We start from the raw sequence: 15,591 nt of genomic DNA on the forward strand, positions 1-15,591 counted from the left end.
GAAACCATCAGCATTAATCTTTTTATGTAGGATTGCTTTGGCTATTTGATGTCTTTTGTGCTTCAAAATAGATTTTATACTTGCTTTTTTTCTATTCTAAATAAATAGATAGACAGACAGACAGACAGACAGATAGATAGATAGATAGACAGATAAATGAAATGCAAGTGTGGACATATCAGGCCTGTTGTATCATCTTTCTTTGACCAGTGCGTTGTTTAGGCTTGTTCTTACAGGTATGGTGCAGGTGTGGCCAGAAGTGTGCAAGCTCTCCCATGGCCAACTGTGTAATTGGAACACTGTCATTTCTAACTTTTTTTTTTACTGTCCTTATCATGAGTATAGAGACATAGGTTTCATGTTTACCTTTGTGGGGAGAGATGTAAAGCTATGTGGTGGAGGATGTAGATATAGCGAACACCTGGAAGCCATCATGTCCAAATTTATGAGTTCATTAGAAATATTTTCTACCTGTCATATTATGTGGAGCATTGTGATTTGTGCCACTAAATGACATGAGTTTTTCCTTTCAGTTCCCTTACCTCTTAATGCCAGGTAGGAATTTAAGTTTTCAGTGTTCTCGTTACTATTTTGTTTTGCTTTATAATACATATATTAGTTTCTTAGGTTTCAAAAAATCCTCAGAGAGGCTTAGTAAAAGCAGAAAGTTACTGTGTTTCATTTCTGGAGCCTGACAGTCTAACCTGGTGTAGACTTGCTGCCCTGGACGGCACCAGGATGCAAGCCATGCTTGTCTCTCCCAGCTCCCGGCTTTTGCTGGCAGTCTTGCCTCTCCTGGTACGTGCATGCAGCACTTTTGCTATCTAGTGTGTGTCTTTCTTCTTTGTGTGTTTGTCTCTGTCTAAAATTTGCCACTCTAAAAGGACACGGTGATTGGACCAGGGACCATCCTAATGACTTAGTTCTAACTTGTTTGCCTTTGTGAAATGTAGCTAGAGTTTTCCTACCTGGCCCACAGTCAGGACAAATCTCTCTCACCTGCCAGTCCCACAGCTGCTCAGACCCGACCAAGTAAACACAGAGACTTATATTGGTTACAAACTGTATGGCTGTGGCAGGCTTCTTGCTAACTGTTCTTAAGCTTAAATTAATCCATTTCTATAAGTCTATACCTTGCCACGTGACTCGTGGCTTACCGGCATCTTCACATGCTGTTTCTCATCATGGCGGCTGGCAGTGTCTCTCTCAGCCAGCTTCCTGTTCTCTCAATTCTCCTCTCTGTTAGTCCTGCCTATACTTCCTGCCTGGCCACTGGCCAATCAGTGATTTATTTATTGACCAATCAGCAACACATTTGACATACAGACCATCCCATAGCACTTCCCCTTTTCTTTTCTTAAAAAGGAAGGTTTTAACCTTTACACATCTCCAAAGTCAGCTTGGTATATTTGGGAATTTGGGCGTAGCTTCCCTTACTACTTCTTGCTGGAGGGGGGCGTTCTATCTTATGGGGACACAAAGAATATTTTAGGATTATGGAGTAGTCCGTGAGGGTATATCATCTGAGCCACTTGCCTTGAAACGGTTCTGGATGTTGGATCATCTGGGCCATGGTGTCATTGGAGACCTTTCAGGTGGTCTTGGCTGGTCAAACCTGATGTATCTTAATCTGGAACAAATCCATAGCCTCTGGCTTTCTGTGGAAACAAAAGCAGAGCCTCCTTTCCAAAGCAACATATCCTTACATCCAAATTTTGAAGTCAAGGTACCTTTAAAATATACATTTTGGCTTAACTCAACAGCTTTCGTAATCAAATGTTTTTCTTCAGTTACGAATATCAAAGAGAACATAATCCAGATTCTCTGTGTGGTAGCCATCTTTATGTGGCTTATTTTTTTATATTACCTTGAGCCTATTGCTTTAAACCGCAGCCTTCTAAGCCTGAAAGGGCGGTGGTGCTGTGGCTGCTGGCCCCGCCCACTTCAACTTCCCAACATGGCAGTGGTACATTTTCCGCCAGCTCTGGGAGCCATCAACTCTCAGAAATAGTGGGTCTATGCTTCTATCAAAGCAGCATGTAGCCCAGAAACCTCTTTTTTTTTTTTGTACTAGCAAAGTCTAAATCCACCACGCAGCTTAATGTGCCACTTGCAGAGGCCTCATTCCCGCCATACTGCAGATCGAGCATGCTCGCCAGGAACCCGCCAGTAGCTCAAACCGGTAGCTGCCACTCATTTGAGAGAGACAATTAGGAACTGTTTTTAGCGCCATTTTAGAATCTTTTTTCTCAGTTTTTAGGTGGAAACTCTTGCCACCACGTTGGACGCCATTTGTAGCTAGAGTTTTCCTGCCTGGCCCACAGTCAGGACAAATCTCTCTCACCTGCCAGTCCCACAGCTGCTCAGACCCGACCAAGTAAACACAGAGACTTATATTGGTACAAACTGTATGGCTGTGGCAGGCTTCTTGCTAACTGTTCTTAAGCTTAAATTAATCCATTTCTATAAGTCTATACCTTGCCACGTGGCTCGTGGCTTACTGTTTCTCATCATGGCGGCTGGCAGTGTCTCTCTCAGCCAGCTTCCTGTTCTCTCAATTCTCCTCTCTGTTAGTCCTGCCTATACTTCCTGCCTGGCCACTGGCCAATCAGTGATTTATTTATTGACCAATCAGCAACACATTTGACATACAGACCATCCCACAGCAGTGAAATCATTGTTTTTAAGAAAGGTTCTATTTTTAGGTTTCCAGAGATGAGAATTTCAAACAGAGCAGATACAGTATAGCCCATAATGGGTCACTGTTATGAACAAAGGATTTCTAGGTACTGATGTTCTCATCAGTTTGCCTAAAAGAAAGTTTGCATGCTTCTCTCTGCAAATGGCAAGGTTATCCTAGATCACTCCTTTCTAGAGAGAATGTGATGTGATGGAGACTAGTAGAGACACAAGAAGGCAGGTGCAAACATGAGCGAGGACCCTTAAGTGTTAGATATTGAACAGGTACACCTTAGCATTCATATTTTTATCTTTTGGCCATACGCAAAGTCAAAGGTCAGTGAAAGTATCTGTACTTAGTAGGATTATAGTCACATAGCAAAGTCATGATATGAATATTATCTACGACAGTCTTATATGTATATCTCCTGGGTTTTTATGGAATATAGAGGAGACATATCTATGGGAGAATTTTGTCTATAATGTGTATACATTTAAATTTATTAGAGAGGCAGAAGGGTTTTCCAAGTGGTGACGTCAATGTCAGTGTGGTCTTCAAACTTTCTATTCCAGTATATGTTAAACAGCATTTCATGTATGAGTTTCTTTGATGTTTCATGTTTAATCATTACTTTAGATTTAGATATAAGTGGGCAATTTTCATTTTGTTTTGTTTATTTGTTTGGTTATTATTTAGACAAGGCAACACTCTATAGCTCTGTCAGGCCTGTAACTTACTCTGTAGACCAATGTGACCTGAAACTCACAGACACCGGTTTGCTTCTTCCTCCCAAGTGCTAGGATTAAAGGCATGTGCCTCCATACTTGTTCAAAATAGCTACATCTATTTGTTTATGTATCTCTGTGCATGTGGGCATATGTGTACCATGGGCATGTGTGTGTCGATTAGGAGACGGTGTGTGCTCATCAGGTCTCTTCTTCTGTGGGTCATCAGACTTTGTGGCAAGTGCCTTTGCCTGATGAGCCATTCCTGCCCACTCTGTTAGTTTTATGCTGACTTATTCTTTATTGACTCTTTAGAGTCCCTTTTATATTCTGAATGAATTCTTTGTTATAGGTGGAGCAATTAACTTCCCTCTCTTTAGTTTTTTCAATTTTGTGGATTTTTGATAGACTTTGTACTTGGAGACATTCATTCCACTTTGAGGACCAAAAAATATTCTCCAATATAATTTTTTTCTAATCTTTTATCATTGATTTGAGGACAGAGAAAAAGTTGTATAGTAATAACCAATTTAGCCAGTACAATTTGCAGAATAAGTCCTCATTAATTTCCCACCCACTTGTAATGCCAGCTGTCAGATATTTATAACTATATGTATCCTTTTCTGCTATCAAGGTCCCTTGGAGATTTGTTCTTTTTAGCAAGGTATCCTACTTGCTATAACACGATACTATTATGACAATAGGCACAAGGCAAAGAATATGTCAATTGTAATTTATAACTTATTGGCAATAAAATATTTAGGAAGTTATATGGAGATTCTTATTTAATAGTACTATGGGATTTTAGGGCTTTATTTCTTATATAAATTTTAGGGTTTAGATTTTTACAATTTTTAAGAATACATTAGGATTATTTATTTTATTTGTAGTTTATCTGAGGGTGATTTGAGGATGAACTATGATATTTTGAATATAGCATCTATGAGTAGTCAAATCTCTTTCAATTAAAAATACATTTACACTAAACTCAACTCTCAAGAAGTCTTAAAATTCTTTTGTTAAATTTATTATAGGATAGCTTGTTTTTTGTTATTATAAATGATATTTTTTGTATTTAAGATTCACTGGGACACACTCTGTATGAAAGTAGAACTCAAATTTCTTGGTAAGCACCACAAAGCATGTAGCTCTGGAAATTTTACAACAAAGTACACCTGACAAGTAGCTTCATGCCCTTTGTGCCCCCTGTGCTTGGCTCCCTTTCACCGTTCTTTGACCCTGGACACCACCAGTCTGGTTTTTGTCTCCATAGTTTGCTCTAAAACACCATATCAGGCCCAGGCATGTTGGCGCACACCTTTATTCCTAGCACTTGGGAGGAAGAGGCAGGTGAATCTTGTAACTGAAAGTTTTCTGGTGCCCACCCAGCTATCACGTCTTGGTGGTCCTGCAACTGCTCAGACCCAAATGAACACACAGAGGCTTATATTAATTACGAATTATATGGGCTACTGGCTCAGACTTCTAGCTAGCTAGCTCTTACATCTTAAATTAACCCATTTTAATAATCCATACTTTGCCACGTGACTCATGGCTTACTGTTATCTTTACATCTTGCTTCTCATGGCGGCAGCTGGGAGCATCTCCTCTGTTCTGCCTTTCTCATTCCTCCTCTCTAGTTAGAATGTCACGCCTAACCCTATTCTTCCTTACCATTGGCCAAACAGCTTTATTTATCAACCAAACAGAGCAACATATTATCACAGCATACAAAAAGACATTCCCCCATCAGAATCTCTATAAATTTGAGACTAATCTGGTCTGCATAGTGAAAAGCCAGTGCTGTGTAGAGAGAACTTGTCTCAAAAAGAATAAATAAATAAATAAATAAATAAATAAATAAATAAATAAATAAATAAATAAATAAGCCATATCAATGAACTCATGGATTTACTATCTGTCTTGCTTGCTGTAGTAAGAATTTTGAAATTCATTCACATTTATGTCCTTCATTCTATTTTATTGTTTAAAAGATTTGTTTTATTAGTGTTCAGCCTGATTGCCTAGTGTTTAAGTGGATTTAATTCTTCCTCTGTTATGGTATCTGTCTTGTTAGAAGAACGTAGACCTTACAGAATAAAGAAAAGGTGTTTGTTAAGCAGAGGGGCCACAGCATTGGCAGAAGCTGAGTTTCATGGGTCACATTTAGTGGAGAGTTGATGGTGAGGCACTTTGCAGTATGGGAGACTTGCAGGATAGTTCTCCAGACTCCAGGTGAGATGAACACTAGCGAGCAGGAAGAAGGGGCCAAGTTTTACTGAGAAGATCAGCAAGACACTCCTGGTCAAGCTGTGCAGAAAGTAGGAAAAATAATTTTATAACCATAGTTTTGTTTAGGAAAAGACTTAGGATAATGTCTGTTGGGGATTAATGCAGATTGTTATAGTTCTGATTGCACTAAACTTGCGTTTGTTGTGAGTTAGGATGGATCAGTTGAATGAAAGAAAGATGTGTAACAAGATCATGGGTGTCTCTGTTTGGCTTCTCCATGTGTGGCATGTGGCCACTAAGACAGTGAGCTCCTCACTTTATAGGTGCCTGTGTGCTTCCTACCCTACTCAAGCCTCTCAGCCTTACTTATTCTTCTCAGCATATTGCCTGGAAAATTTCCCATGAATATTTGCTTCATTAGTGAGCAGATGTTATCCAATGTCTCCAATTATTCTTTTCCATATTTCTCACTTAAAAGTTGGGAGACAAGTTTTCAACTGCCTGTGAGTATGACTATGCCTTGCAGGTAACTTCAACTCTTTTGACCACTAGCCATTCCGGTAGACTGGCTTTTATACATTGTCTACCTTTGAATAGTGTGGCTAATCCTGCTGCTAGGTCTAGAAACTAATTCTAGACCTGGGCTCTCCCTCCTCTGAATGTCTTGGGCTCATTTCAGCTCTTTAGGTTCCTTTGATACGCTTGTGGCAAAACTCTCTGACAGTTCTTGCAAGAATTTAAATCTTTCTTATCTTTGTGGTTAGATGGTGATAAGGGTTTTGTTTTCCTTCAGTTGTTTACACACATTAGATAATTCATTGCCACATAAGATTAATGGCTTGTAATTCAGGCCACTATTTCATTTTCTGATTTTATTGTCTAACTTTTGAGTAGTTTATCCAAGAAGATAAATGAGAGTCAAACAGTTCACTGACATCTTTGCTTTTTATTGTTTTTTGACAGTATTTGGGTGTGAAAGTCAACAGGAAGGGCTAAAAGTGCAATTTCAGTGTTACCTATTACCAGTGAAGTTGTTTCCCATGATAATACCTTGTACTAATTATCTGGATCCATACATTTAAACAATTAAAAGTCTGCATTGCTGAACTGAGAGCTATGGCTGGGATTGCTACTCATATTGAACATTGGCTGTGTAGGCTTGCCAAGATTTGGAATACTCTGATAGGTTTTGTTTTTTTTTCCACAATACTAGGTATTTAAAGTCCTTTGCAAATGCATTGTGTAAACTCATTTAAAATTTCCTACCCAAAAAGAAATCTTGTGCTTATCCACATCATTTGTGCTTTTACTTCTCATACAGTGAGGGGTGTTTCTGTATCAACCCGGTATGGACACAGTCTGAGGCTGTTTACTCAGAAGATGATCTGATAGAAGAACAAAGCTTCTTGGATAACTGTCTCATGCAACTCTAAGTAGCATTGCATAATTCAAGCAATGTAAATGTATGCAAAATGCTTCAGGTTTGATTTTGAGATGATAAATTGAATGCAGGTGTTCATTGTTTACCTAATCGTAGACTGGTCTATTTTGTTAATACTTGAATATTGTGAGCATGCTCCTCCAAGGACAGAATGAGAAACCTGTGCACGCATGCCTTTGATTTAGCTTTACTCTGATGTATATATTGTTCCCTGTTGGGCAAACTTCCCAGGCTGCCCCACTGCATAGTAACTTGAATGTTGTCATGGATGGAAGGATGTATAATCAGATTATTTGTAGCCATGGACCATTACATGATTACCATAAAACAATAGTTTCTAACCTTTCTTGGGGGGAGGAGGGTTGTAAAACCTCTGAAAATTAAGAAATCCTTCCTTTCCCAGAAAAATAATCGCATTATACACAATACATTTTTTTCCCAGAGGTTTTGAATCCCTGTGAGTCATATTCATTTACTTTATGTTTAAAAATATGCTACAATTGCATACCATATGAGGGAAGGCCATCTTTGTAGAAGACAATTTGGAATATATATGTAATTAGTATGTATACATTTTCTGTTTCTAGGTACTGATAGTGGACTGGACAATTTATATCATTTTACTCATAACTTAAACATCATTCAAGGGAATAGAAAGGAAAACAAGCTGTCATAAATCCTTAAGATCAAGAACAGGAGGAATGCCAATAATAAAAGAAAATTAGCTGGAAAGGTGAATTAATGGCAGAGACTCAGTAGATGTAAGAGGGCAAAGTTCCCAGCAACTGGAGGCAAGCAAAGAACTCTCCAAGTTTAGGAGCCAAGGAAAGAAAAAACAGTGCACGTTTCTGAGAAGAAGTTGACAAAGAAGTCAGCTCTGGGAGGGAGGAGTGTGAAGAGGAGAACACAGTCTGCTGCAGTGGAGGGCCAAGGTGCTTTCCAAACAGTGATTCCAGAACCTACGCGTGTTGCCTGCGACTGAGGAAGCCCCTGCTCCCGGGCTCAGCAGCTAGCATCTTTGTGGCTTTTCTTTCTGTCTTTGGAATGGTTTTATTTGTGCAATTTGTCCAATTTAAGAGGAAATTCCTGAACATACTAGTCTGAGATATTTTCATAAACACCTTTGTGTAATCTTTCCATCGGAAGTTCTTGGAGGATTTGTTTTGGGAAAACAGGTCACCTAAGAAAGAAGATTGCACAGCAAACACAGGGCTGGGTTGAATGACAGAGGGATCATGAATGTCCCTGGGAGAGTATGTGGTATTCTGACAATAGTACCTATAGAATTGGCAGAAAGTACAATGGTCTCTGTTGAAAAGAGTAGAAGATTCCAAGGGTGGCTTTTTCATGAGTCTTAGCATATCTTGAGAGTAGATGTGGGTGTGAGTAGCCAAGTGTGCAATATTGAATGAGTTATAAGCACATAGAAAGCTAATCACATGAAACAAAAGACAAGCTTGGATTCCAGGGCAAGCAAACGTATTCAGGAAAGTAACTTTTAGCATTATGTGTTTAGCTGTGAGAAAGGTTCACATAGTCAGCGCTGGTGAGAACAAAACTACACCGGTGAAATCATGGGAGTGGGACTGTGTATTGTGGTGAGGAAAAGAGAGAAAGTTCTTTCTTGTCTTTTGTTGTTGTTCAAAAGAGAAGAAATAAAAAAGAAAAACCAAAAGATCACATCACAGGTATATTCATTAGAAGCACTGCGTGGTAGGTAAATCACACAGCCAGAGTAGAGTCACCATCTTCTGGAAACAGCGCCTTGTGTTTGTACCGTTGCCATGAACCCTCTGGGCAAAGAGTCTCATTCTCAATGTGTACTTGTCTGCCTGATTTGCGTTGGGCAGAGGGGTTTTGCTAGATGTGACAGGTGGAGGCTGACAGTGTGCCGGCAGTGCTGGGTTGTCCTCTCGGGCTGCTCTGACAGCGGTAGGAAGACAGTGACAGCTGCTGGCCCTCCGGTCTAAGCCAGCCGAGGAAACAGAGGAATCAGAGCTCTGCCCCCCTACAACTGTGGCATGAACAAGTTTATTGTAACTGACCACAGATTTTCTGCATATGTGTAACTGGGCAAAGATTGACTGTTAAACATAGAAATAAATACTAGACTAGCATTTACAGCCTGTATGGAAGTTAGTTATAGGGGGATGGATTGTTCTTGATTGTTTTTGCTCTTTTGTTCTTTGGCTCTTTGTGTTTTGGGGGGCACACCACCCAGCTCCCAAATAAACACCCGGAGGAGACTTATTCCTACTTATGAATGCCTGGCTTTAGCTTGGCTTGTTTCTAGCCAGCTTTTCTTAAATTATCCTGTCTATCTTTCTCCTTTGCGCTTTTACATTTCTCTATTTCTGTATAACTTTCATTATTTCTTACCCCGTGGCTTGTTGTGTAGCTTGGTAGCTGACCCCTGGAGTCCTCCTCTCTCTTCTCTTTCTTCCTTTCCTCCCAGAATTCTCCTATTTAGTCTCGCTGCCTGCCAGCCCCACCTATCCTTTCTCCTGCCTCACCATTGGCTATGAATATGGGCTCTTTATTAGCCCATTAGGTGTTTTAGACAGGCACAGTAACATAGCATCACAGAGTTAAACAAATGCAACATAAAAGAATGCAACACACCTTTGCGTCATTAAACAAATGTTCCACAGCTTAAACAAATCTAACACACCTTAAAGTAATATTCCACAACAATGAGTGGATTGTTTTCACATTAAGCCTTGCAGCAGATTTTTGGTTCTCTTTCTCTTTTTCTTTTTTTAACAGTGTCTCACAATGTGGCCCTGGATGGTCAGTGCTCCATATGTAGATTAGGTTGGCCTCAAACTCACAGATTTCTGCTTGCCTCTGCTCCTGAGTGCTAAGATTAGAAGTGTGTACCATTATGTCTGGCAGATATTTGGTTTTTAATAGCATGTGCACATATACACGATACCAACTAAGAAAGCTGATTGCAACATGGTTAATGTGTGATCTGAGTTTATAAAGAATAGCTACGATTAGGATAGCAGAATAAGGAAGCGGGGATCCTGGTAATAAATCTCTTCAGGCATTTAACCATGATTTAAGAAAATGGTGTGTTTTCCAATAAAGAGCAAATATTGGTTTCATGAGCTTGAGGCCTCAGTGAGGTAACCAGGAGGGTTCAGTGTTGGGGAGTAAGAGGGATAATGAGTTTGGGGTTCAAGTTAGAGATTACTATTAGAAATGAACACTCCAAAGGAGTTCCAAAAGGGAAGTGTGCAGGTTCATAACAGAAATTAGTTGTTGATATGAAGACAAGTCAGTTCACATGTGCTAGGATAGCCGTTATCAAAAAGCCAGGAAGAGGCAAGTGTGCTGGGATGCAGAAAGTTGAACTCTCAGACTTTATTGGTGCTAATGTGATCCAAAGCAACCATTACTGAAAATGATCTGGTTTCCTTAAAATATTAAAGATTATACATAGAACCTCCAGCCCGGCAGTCCTGCTCCAAATGCACAGCTAAGGACAGTGCATGGATCATATCATGGAAATATCTATACTGATGTCCACTGAAGCCTTCTTCATGACAGCTGAGATGAGGAATATTGAAATATGTATCGATGGATGAATGAATAAGGAAAACACAGTTACATTCATTCATAAGCACTGGAATGCTTTCAACCATGGAAAGAAGGAAGTCTTGCTGTTTGTGACATAGTAGACAAATCTCTTTTCTGGGCAGACATTAAGCATAAAGGGAAGTAAACGGTAAAGATGGCCTTCCTGCCTACATTGTCAGGCTCACTTCCAGTCTCCCTGCAGAGAAAAGAAAGCTCTGCCTAACCAGTGGTGGGGACTGATCAGGTCCTGACAGCTTTTCAAACCCCAGATTTGGGGCTTGAATTTATCATAGATAATTCGTTAGACCACTTATAGAACTTGTTACCAGTAATCACTCGACAGATGTCTCATAGTTACTGTAATGCTTTTTTCTCATTTAACTCACAGTTACTATTCATCAAATTGAAGACGCTAGGGGACAGATTAGTTTGTCTCCAGTCTGAAACCTTCCACAGGTGGAAGCCAGGTCTGTATGTTCCCAATATCTATGCTCTCAAATGGCCACAGTGCCTCGTATTCACTACAGCGTGGCTGCATTTCTATTATTTAAATCAAACCTATGAAGGGGCATGCTATAAGCTTTAGTGTGCACAGTTTGTACATCACTTTAGAGATAGTAATTATAAGAACAAGTTGATTGGCATGTGTGAAAATTAATATCCTCTGTTTGTCATAGTGCTAGCCAGATTTAAAATTGTATGATAGAGTAACAATGCATAGATATGATTTTAGATTTGGGTGTTTAGATTTTATTTTCTCTGTAACTTATAACTGGAACATTAGGCTGGTTTTCTGAAAGTATTAAATATCTATATTTGAAATAAAACTATACTTCCTACTAGTAAGCACTTGTTTTTAGGAAATATAGCACTTTTCCCCTGCATAGTACAATATACTGCATAAATGTTACATTCTTTGAGGCAAGAAGTAGTCACAGGAAAGTGCATACATGGGAAACACCACAGAAATGAAACACCTTCATGCCAATCCTGATGTCTAATTCTCAAATCTAGACGCATTCTATTTATTTTGAGACCTCCCACAGATAGTCTTTATTATGAGCCTCTTATCTGTTTTCTCATTCTGCTCCCGCAGAGTTATGACTGTGATCCCTTTTTCACTCCTATCCTGGAATTCCTTTTCTCACTCCTCTGTGTAGATAGGCTTACCATATTGCATGTCTTTTCTTGCCTCATGTTTCTCTTCCAGTTTTGTAGACTATCATCTCTTGTAGCCTCCTCAAAAGCACGTGTGGTCCTCTTTAAGGAGCTTAGAAGCTGTTGTTCCATCATAGCATGTATAAAAGTTGAACAAGCACTTCTCTATCATTGAGAAATGTGAGGTAATAAGTCACACCATTGTCACTAATTTGGAAAGACAAATAGATAAATACAGAATGAAAACTTACCAGAGCAGAAATTTTCCTGGTAAGTGGTGTCAAGAGCCTGAGCCTGATCAGCATAACTCTGAAGGTTTATCTTGGTTGTCAACTTGACCGAATTGAACAGCATTTAGGAAATTTGGTAAGCTAATGAGCTTCAAAATTTGAATAGAGTATTGAGAAGTGGTGGAACTGTGAGAGGTGAGCCTTTGTTGAAGGAAGTAGTATATACTGTGGAACTACATCATGCTCTGGCTCCTTTCTATTAATTCTCTCCTTCCTGTCCATCATAATGTGAGATGTTCTGCCATGCCCTTCCTACCTGAAACTGAGCAAAGTAATTAATCTCTTTAAGTTGGTCTTTCAAGTATTTACTTGGTGACGTCAATGAGAAAGTCCAGCTAACACAATGGAGAGGTGAAATAACCAACTCTGGCCCAACTGCTGTAGCTCAGAGGACTCAGCTGATGAGGCTCAGGCTCATGGAAAGACCGAGGACTCATCATACATGCACAGAAGTGCCTGCCCCTCCCTCCATAACTACAGCATTGCTGAAGTTCTATTTATCTTCTACCCAGTAACTGCGGTTATCACGGAAGCATAAGCATAGGTGGGAAGTCAGAAAAGAGCAGACAGAGAGCAAGTATAACCAAGTCGGACATGGCAAGGATGCTGGGGTTACTTTGCTGGGAACTGAAAGTGTATGAGATTAATATGTGCAGGGTTTTAATGGCTGAAGTGGTCAGCAATGGGAACCAATAGGCAGAAAGCTGGATGTGTATGTGAGAGCTTCTTCCCGGGGAGAGGGTTACTGAGGAGGGCCTGAAGAACCAGCCTGCCTTCATCTTGGACTTAAAAGCCATCTTATAGTAAATGTTCCTATTTACGATTAAATATCTGATTTTCAAGATTAAGCTAGCCACACCTGTAACCTTGGCTACAAATGGTTCTATACTGCCTGTTCCAGGAAATGGTAACCATACCTTGGTTGTTATGACTGCCTTGCAGCCTTTGTTTCAGAAGGTTGTTATGACCAACTTGTTATGCTTATGTTCTGCTTCTGTGACACTCCTCCCCCCACTTATTTCCCCGCCAAATCTCCCATTAGGAAACCCCTTACTTCTGAGCTATAGAAACCTTATCTTTCCCACACCCAGTGCTGATCTCTTGAACTCTGCCTTAGGGGGAGGAAGCCTGAGTACACTAATAAAACTTGTTTTAATTAATTCAGCCATGATTTGGGTGGTGGTCCTTCTCTTCACATCTATGGATTAACAGGCTAAGTATGGGGAATATTAGTCCACTTTCTGCTGTGACAAATACATGATATAATGACTTATCTGTAGGAAATGTTTATCTCATGGTTTCGTGGCTTTTGGTCCATGGCCTCTTGCCCCCTTTGCTCTGGGGCAATGGACAGGTGGTTAAATCTCTGGCACTCAGGGCAGAGGGAGCTGCTTATCTCATGGGGTCTGGAAATTAAGAAGAAGACACTACAGTTCCATATCTCCTTCAAGGGCACACCCCTTCCATTAGTTGTAATAGTTCCACCAATGTTACCAGAGGGAAGGGACCAAGCTCTCCACCTAGGTCTTCCTTGTGTCCTCATTGACCAGCAGTGGCTCTTCCCTTTGCAGATGGCTATGCATGAGCCAGGACATGCAACCTTGCTCTCCTAGGAAAGCAGAACTTTTCTGAGGTCAAAAGTTCCTTCCTCAGCCTGTGACTACAGCTCTGACAGACTGAAGGATAGAGCTTCCCTTTGGTACTTCTCTGTCTTTCCTTTGCTTAAAATATGTGTATCATATCTTGTAATTTTCCGTGTCATAGGAAAAAGAATCTGTCCCTTAATATTTTGAATAGCAGACATTCAGATTTTTTTCACTGACTGCAGAGTTCTGAACTCACTTTTAAAGAAAAGTTTTATTATAAAATGTCTTCAAGCCCCATTACTGTTATAATATTAATCTATATACTGATAAGTCCAGACTTGTCTCCAAGAAAGCCCAGCCTCTTTTCCTGAATAAATTATTTTGTGAACTTATTCATAGGATAGCTCTTCCCTCTGTAGATATCTCACATAGTACCAGATATTATTGTAAAAATGTTGAAAGTATAAAGCAGAGGTCTACCAGCATTTATCTTAACTTATCAAATGTAACTCCTGATATTGAATTTAAACATTCCTTGAAATTCTGTGATGTAGCACATGAAAATAGAAGATGTGAGTTGTAACTGTTCAGGTGGAATAGAGACTTTGCATATTTGGCTTTTTTTTTTTTCATTAATTTCAAAGGCTACTACAGTTAGGATTTTGTCATCTTCCAGTACAATAAAGTAACTTTGGAATTTGTGCTGAATACTATATTTATTATTGTGCCTTGTTGCTGTTCCCCTTACATGGTGGCTCAGTGGGTAAAGTACTTGTCACACAAACATAAGGACTGGAGTTCGGTTCTCCATCACCCACCTGTACACCTGTGTCCCATGATCATCACACACAGATGCATCCTCACATACAGGTACATCCTCACACACAGGTGCATCCTCACACACAGGTGCACCCTCACATATAGGTGCATGCTCACACATAGGTGCATCCTCACACACACACACATAAATGCATACATGCATCCTCACACACATAGGTGAATCTTCATACATAGTTGCATCCTCACACACAGGGGCATCCTCACATATAGGTGCATCCTCACACACATAGGTGTATGCTCACACACAGGTGTATCCTCACACACATAGGTCCATACTCACACACAGGTACATCCTCACACATATAAGTGTATCCTCACACACAGGTGCATCCTCATACACAGGTGCATCCTCACACATAGGTGCATCCTCATACACAGGTGCATCCTCACACATAGGTGCACACACACACACACACATATGCATAGGTGCATCCTCACACACAGGTGCATCCTCACACATAAACTTGGGAAATAAAAACGCCTTGATGTTCTTACCTTGACAAGACTTCACTTGATTAGATGGCATTCCTCATCTCCCAGTTAGTCTTTCTGCTGGAGACCAGAGACCGTTGCCTCTGATAGGCCCTTCCTAAACTACAGTCAGGTAGTTTTCTCAGTGCATTTCCTGTAGATAAGCTCCCAGTGTGCAGATGACATCCTGTTGCTGGTTTCTGAAGTCAGCCTCCCCACTAGACTGAAGTTCCTCTGAGGACATGACTCGTGTTATTTATCTTTACGTAGATGGTACATTATTCAGAGCTTCTGTGAATTATATCGTTGCTTAGTGATTTTGCTGGTTCTACCTAAATTTATGTATGTTTTACTGTGTTTGGGAAATTTTTGTTTTTCTATATAGTGAAAGCCTGAACCATTTCTGTGTTTAGAAACAAAGATACAAATGTTTTAAGAATGATATATTGGGTTGGGGATTTAGCTCAGTGGTAGAGCGCTTGCCTAGCAAGTGCAAGGCCCTGGGTTTGGTCCTTAGCTCCAGAAAAAAAAAAAAGAATGATATATTGATATTCCAAATATTAAAATGAATAATAGTTGTGAT

The 15,591-nt window shown here is 40.0% G+C and overlaps 1 protein-coding gene across 1 annotated transcript in view; it reads left to right on the plus strand.

The window, feature by feature from the left end:
- Crppa (CDP-L-ribitol pyrophosphorylase A) overlaps positions 1–15,591 on the plus strand; it is a 291,765-nt gene that overhangs the window by 89,896 nt on the left and 186,278 nt on the right. The gene's annotated exons all lie outside the window — the stretch shown is intronic.

The sequence above is a fragment of the Peromyscus eremicus genome, chromosome 14 (assembly GCF_949786415.1).
Source record: "Peromyscus eremicus chromosome 14, PerEre_H2_v1, whole genome shotgun sequence".
NCBI classification, from domain to species: domain Eukaryota; kingdom Metazoa; phylum Chordata; class Mammalia; order Rodentia; family Cricetidae; genus Peromyscus; species Peromyscus eremicus.